The 7,091-nt window shown below is 36.4% G+C and overlaps 1 long non-coding RNA gene across 1 annotated transcript; it reads left to right on the top strand.

Moving 5' to 3' along the window:
* Window positions 1-247: 247 nt before the first annotated feature.
* LOC129444379 (uncharacterized) lies at window positions 248-6,650 on the top strand. The gene is made up of 2 exons (XR_012358310.1): window positions 248-720; window positions 6,204-6,650. It is a non-coding gene; the product is annotated as an uncharacterized lncRNA (long non-coding RNA).
* Window positions 6,651-7,091: the final 441 nt, after the last annotated feature.

Raw genomic sequence — 7,091 nt, 5'->3', positions numbered from 1 at the left:
AAATATACATGTTACTAGCATAGATAAATACAATAGAATGAAGTTAAATTAGGTCAAACAGTACTATTCAGCTACAAAAAAATGTATAAATGAAAAATAACACCATAGTGTTAACTGTATCATTACAAATATAGATTAATCTTTGTAAAATTATTTTTGTTTGATTAACACCAATGACAGCAGCAGGTTTTTATAGGCTGCTGTCCCTTTTAAGACCTAATACATGGATTTCAAATAATGAAACAAGTCTGATTTCTTTTATGTTCACTTTAGATATGACCAACTATGTTTATATGAATCCTTGCTGAGATGAGTATTTTGACATTGTTGACATAGTTATGACATTATGTATAAATAATAACACAAATTTCTGTTTCTGTGTTTGTTCAGTTAATAAACATTTGCACTAAAAATGTTGCTCTTGTTGCTTTTGTAAAAATACAGAAAAAACAGTTGTGTATGACAGAATATTATATCCGATACCATTATTGTATCTCCTGAAAAATGTGGAGATAACTGCTTCTTTCTTGCAAGAGCTCAGATTAAATTTAATCTCACTTTAATGCTTTTTTATGTATTTTACAGGAAGTTTGAAAAAAATGCCCTAACGAATACAAAAACAAGAAAAGAGGCAGAGAAGGCAGTGTCCAAGTGGCTAATCGGTGCCAGGGACAGGGGAGGTTATCGCACTGCCAGGGCACGAGTTGGACAACAAGATGGGTAAATGCCTTAAGATTTACATTTTAAATGGAAATACAAACTTTAAAAAGACGAATAATCAATGCAAATTCAAAAATGTTTTACCATTTGTGTGCTATTACATACAGTGACCGGGAGGGGACATGTTCTGTTAGCTTAGTTTTGTCTTGCAAATTTTAACTTGTGGGAACATGTGATCCTAATATTATCATAGCCAAAAGATATTGAATCATGGCTTTTCAAACATGTCCTGGGAACCCACAGAACTGCACACCTACTTCTGGTTAGGGTTGTAACGGTATGAGATTTTTACGGTATGATAATTGTCTCAGAAATTTTCACGGTTTTACGGTTTTCAAGGTATAGGTATAGGCAATTTTAGGCCTTATTGTCACCCACCGACAGGTTTTGCAAAGTCGCAAATGCCCGAAATCATAGGTAAATTGCTGCTCATTGCGAGTGACAATCACTGTGTGAATTATCAAAGATTGTCAAGAAAATGGTGTAATATTTGGCATGCTAAATATTTTGACCTGTCTGTGAATTAAAAGGGTTAGTTCACCCTAAAATGTAAATAATGTCATTAATTACTCACCCTCGTGTCATTCTACACCCAACCTTCATTCATCATCAGAACACAAATGAAGATATTTTTGATTAAATACAGTGGCTCACTGAAGCCTGCATTGACCAGTCCTTCCAGAAAAATTCAGTTTTATTGTGATTGTTGCGGGCAAAAATCCTTGATCTTGCGGCACGTTTTCTTAAAAAATGCGATGGAATATGCGGGATATTTATGTAATTTTATGCGTTGAAATTCCCGGAACTTGCAAAAATTGTGGGAACTTGCAAAAACTGCAGCTTTTGCAGCTTTTCAATGATGTTCACATCACATAATCACGTCACTTCATAATGTTCCCATATCAACAGGGGACATGGCTGCGCTTGTGTGAAGTAAGTGCAACATTTTTCAATTTTCTGCTAAGATTTTTGCTATGAGAATGCGGGGATTATGAAATCATGCAAGCCCCGCATATTTTGCGTGCAAAAATCTGCAGTTTATGCTGCGAAAGTGCGGGGTATTTGAAAAAAATGCGGCCCCCGCATAAATATGCAGACTTTGGCTGATTAGGCATTGAATCATGCAATCGCATAATCACGTTTTTCTGGAGGGACATCAATGACATGTCCTTTGTCAAGTTCAATTATTGTAGTAAAAACATTTAAACCAGTTCATGCGAGTACAGTGGTTCAATATTAATAATTACATTTTTGATGCACCTAAAACACAAAATAACTGTCAGGATCCGGTCAGAATCTTGTCTTGTTTTAATGTCTAGTTCAATTTGACAGGGTTCTGACAGTACCATGTTTTGTGTGGGAACACCTGGCCACGGTGTGTTGATATCAGGCCACGTGTTTTCCTTGTCTCGTCTCTTTTACCCCGCTCCCTTGTCTGTCATGATTCTGCCCTCTTGTCATTTTATTATTCCAGTCTTGAGGCAGGATCATGGCAGGCCCAGGTTGTTTGTGTTTGTATGTCTCGTCTCCTGACTCCGCCCCCTCGTTTCCCTGTTAATCATCCCATTATTGTTTAACCCTTGTCACCTGTTCCCTCTTGATTTGTTCCCTATTTAATGCCCTTGTGTTCTCTGTCCTGTGCGGATTCGTTTTGTAAAGATTCATGTGATACTTGTGCTGTCTTTAATCTAAACCGGTATTCCATTTGTGCCTTTGTCTGTATTTACCCGTTTATCTGTAAGTTAGTGTATTGTCAGTAAATTGTTCAAGTTTATTGTTTTGTAGTCAGGTCTTGTTCAGTCCTAGTTTAGTGTCAGTTTTATACATATTGTCTGTTTATCTTTGCCTTGTTTTACCCCCTCGTAGGTTTTTGTTTTGTATCTTTTGTTATAATAAAGCCTGTTTGTTCATCTATCCTGCAATTGGGTTCTCACTCTATCTCCTACCTGGAGATTCCTGACAGGAATAAACTTGAACAATTTACTGACAATACACTAACTTACAGATAAACAGGTAAATACAGACAAAGGCACAAATGGAATACCGGTTTAGAGTCAAGACAGCACAAGTATCACATGAATCTTTACAAAACGAATCCGCACAGGACAGAGAACACAAGGGCATTAAATAGGGAACAAATCAAGAGGGAACAGGTGACAAGGGTTAAACAATAATGGGATGATTAACAGGGAAACGAGGGGGCGGAGTCAGGAGACGAGACATAAAAACACAAACAACCTGGGCCTGCCATGATCCTGCCTCAAGACTGGAATAATAAAATGACAAGAGGGCAGAATCATTACATTGTCATCGTCATTGGTTTTTATTGTTTGATCCTTAGCACCTGTTTCCCTCTTGATTTGCTACTTTATTTAATGCCCCCGTGTAGGGCTGTGAACTTTAGTCGTTTAGTCGACTAATCGGTCGAAGCCATCTTTGTCGACTGACATTTTCATTGGTCGACCAGTTGCATAATTTATTTTTTTTACCAATAAAGATATTTTCATTGATTTACTCCTTGATATTTATTCCTTTATAAGCAGTTATATGTTGCTGTATTCTAAATATAATTAGCCTATATTTATTCCCAACTTTAAACGCTTTAATTTAGGCTATTTTGTAACAGCTCCACAGTTTAGCGCACCACGTAGAACACTCTGGAACCGCACCTGTGGCTGCATGGCTGCACTGCTGCTTCGCGCTCAGTAAGGAATATAGGTAGTTTTGCTGTATTCATTCAGTAAGAATGCTACTTGTTTTTGCTTTAGTCGGCAAAATGTCCAAGAAATCTAAATCTTTTGTCTGGCTGCATTTTACAAACCTTAACGGGTGAAAGCTGTCGGTTGTAGGTTAAAAAAAGTGATCTCTAAATTAGGCTATTATAGACAGTGGACTAAATGCTACTACAGTTATAATAATAATTATTATAATAATTTGTTACATATATATAGCGCTTTTCTGCAGCACTCAAAGCGCTTTACATATAAAAGGGGGATTCTCCTCAACCACCAGTTAGTCATCTCATTCCAAGATCTTTTTGTGTGAAGTGAACAGATCCCTCACACTCAATTTTTCATAACTTACCTGTTTGTACTTAATAAACAAATAAAAACATTTGGCGCGAGGTCACGGTGTTTCGGTTTGCACGCTCGCAAGGTTTTCAAAAAGTAAACGCTAAAGGCTATTTTTTTGTAAATTCCTTCATTCGAATAGTAAATAAAATACAGCAATAAAATAATTAAAATGAAAGTCTCTACTGATTGTATTCCAAATTATTAACATTTACGTATTTTAGGCTAACAGTAAAGTGCAGATTAAGTTTTGTTTTTGTAAATCCTCAGAAATGACGTTTACCACTTAATTAAGTTTTGCTTTGTAGAAAGCCTTTCTTTAAAGTGAATTTCGTTTTGTATAAATTGTATCTTAATTTTAATAAACGGTTCATCAACCAACTGTATGTATTTAATAAATAAAAAGCAGATATAAGCAGACAATATAATAACCGTGACATGGAGGCGCCGGTGCGGCGCGTTAACTTGCTCTGCATGGTTAACTAGAACACACCTCATCATAAATGATGACATAAATGAAAACATATATGCCTCATACATTAGCATTAAATATCTTTGCTGCATTCGTTCACAGTGAGTTAGATTTGCCGTGGCCGGTGCGTCTTTTATGCATTCTGATGGTGCCTGTTTTATCCATTGGTTTTATCGTGTTGCAGTCTATTAGGCAACATTCCGCATAAGATGGGCTTAGATTTGGAAATACATTACATCTACATTTCAGTGGCAACAGATAAGGTGATGATGATCATCCTCTTTCTTTATTATTGCTAGCATAAACTAAAGCGAAACTAAATCAAACTAAAGCGGCGTCTCTTCGGAGCTGTCATTTTCTTAAATGAGCCGCGGCAATGTTTCAAATGAGCTTCTAACGCTAGACAAACGCCTTTATTTTCAACGCAATCACCTTTTACCCAAACCATTTCAAAACTAAGGAGCCATTTGTCATCCGATTCGGTGCTGCGTTTGCGTGATATGTTTGCGCTGTAAGGGTTTAAAAAAAGTGTGTGCTATCTTATGTTTTTGTTTTTAATTTGTACACTTGACACGTTTGAAAATAGCCTAAATAATTTAACAAAAAACGAAAATAAACCTATAGGCCTTCCTACTATACAGCCTATTATTAATAGGATTGTTTTTAGGCTATTTGGGATTTTTGTGTGTGTGTGTGTGTGTGTGTGTTTTAAAACGTCCAGATCGGCTGGACAAAAGTTAACCCATAGCTTCGAAAGTAAAGAAGAATATACAGCCTGTATAAAGGAGAGCTTTTGTTAAGATTATTTGGCTATTTTAGCAGTTTTTTTTTTGTAGTGTGTGGTGTGGTCAGGTGCGCGATTGTGACTGTCACTATAGACCTAGGACAGAGATCCTCACTTTGCAGTTAAAAAATCACTTAATTTTCAAAGAAATTGTATTATTATTATAGTTTTATTTATTATTGATGTTTTTCGTTGTCGTTTTATAAATGCTCTATGACAGTTGTTTAATAATTGTTCAATCAAAATATGCAAAACATCACGTCTTTTTTTAGTCGACTAATCGTTGCGCAGGACAGGACTTTGGTCGACTAAGCTTTTCATTGGTTGACTACAGCAGCCCTACCCCCGTGTCTATTGTCAAGTTGCACGTTCGTTTTGCATGGTTCTTGTGTATGCTGTTTAAGTCAAGTATAATCCAGTCAGTCTAGTTTCATGTCTACAGTCTTAAGTCAAGTTAAATGTTTAGTCTCTCGTAATTGTGTGCTGTTCATGTGTTTTGCTCCCTAGTGGGCTTTTGTTTTCAAGTTTGTTATAAAGTGTTCTCTGTTTACCCCCGACATCGCTTGCACTTGGGTTCATCCATTATTCCTGACAATAACAACTTGTATACTGATGGCTGATTTCAAAACACAGTTTCAGGAGCGTTTATGAATAAGTGTGTTGAATCAGCGTGATTTCAGCAGTTTGGCGGTTTGACACGCGATCTTAATTATGATTCGACATGCTGATTCATAAACGCTCCAAAGCTTTTCCTGAAGCAGTGTTTTGAAATTAGCCATCATTATATAAGGTTTTTTTATTTGTTTTCCCACCAAAAATATTCTGGTCGCTTTATAATATTATTATTTAACCACTGTACTCACATGAACTGTTTTAAATATATGTATAGTACATTAATGGATCCTGAGAGATGAAATGTCATTGCTGACTATGCATATCTTAATTTGTGTTCTAAAGATTAACGAGGGTCTTACGGATGTGGAATGACATGAGGGGGAGTAAAAAACTACATTATTTTCATTTTTGGGTGAACTAACCCTTTTAAATCATGATATGTCATGAAGGGTAACCTGACACATCTGTTTGAACTGTGAAAAGTGGAATTTATGAAGAAAAGTGGCACAATGGTTAATTTATTTTCTTTTTCTGTTCAAAGGGCCGTTGGTACAGTGACAACAGAGGAGTGAGGAGCTGCCCTAATGCTGTTTTGTTTGTATTGTTTTATGCAGTTAATTAGTTGAAGTTAATTAAACTTTTTAAAGAGTTAATTAAAGGGTTGCTCCACAAAAAAAGAAAAAATTGTCATAAACTACTTTTCCTCACGTCGCTCCACACCCGCAAGACCTTTGTTCATCTTCAAAACACAAATTAAGATATTTTTTATGAGATCAGTGAGCTTAATTTGTGTTCTGAAGATGATTGAAGCTCTTATGGGTTTGAAACGACATGAGGGTGAGTAATTAATGACAAAAAAATTTTTTAGGATGAACCCTGTAAGCTTAACTTTTCTTTTTTTCATTTTTAATGTTGTGTTTTATAAAGTTTTAAATGTAATTTTAAGTCAAGATCAAATTGTTAATAAATTGTAAAAGTAAAGCATGAACTACTGTTTTCTGTTCATTGAATAACTTTAAGATTTTATTGTAGTGTATTACATGGAATTTTTGTATTTAGGGGGTTATTGTAAAATAAGGTAACCCAAAACAATATAGTATAGCCTATAAATATACCAGTTATGACCCATAAGTGCCCTGTATAAGTCCTATCTGGGCCCCATCATTAACCCATGTGGGTAGACCCATGTGGGTCCCAAATGGGATTTACCTGGTCTACCCATATGGGCCCGATAAGGTGCCCACCAAGAGCCCATCATTTACCCATGTGGGTAGTCCCATGTGGGTCCCAAATGGGATTTACCTGGTCTACCCATATGGGCCCGATAAGGTGCCCACCAAGAGCCCATCATTTACCCATGTGGGTAGTCCCATGTGGGTCCCAAATGGGATTTACCTGGTCTACCCATATGGGCCCGATAAGGTGCCCA

This window comes from Misgurnus anguillicaudatus, chromosome 2 (assembly GCF_027580225.2).
Source record: "Misgurnus anguillicaudatus chromosome 2, ASM2758022v2, whole genome shotgun sequence".
NCBI lineage: Eukaryota > Metazoa > Chordata > Actinopteri > Cypriniformes > Cobitidae > Misgurnus > Misgurnus anguillicaudatus.
This window is presented reverse-complemented; position numbering and strand designations above follow the sequence as displayed.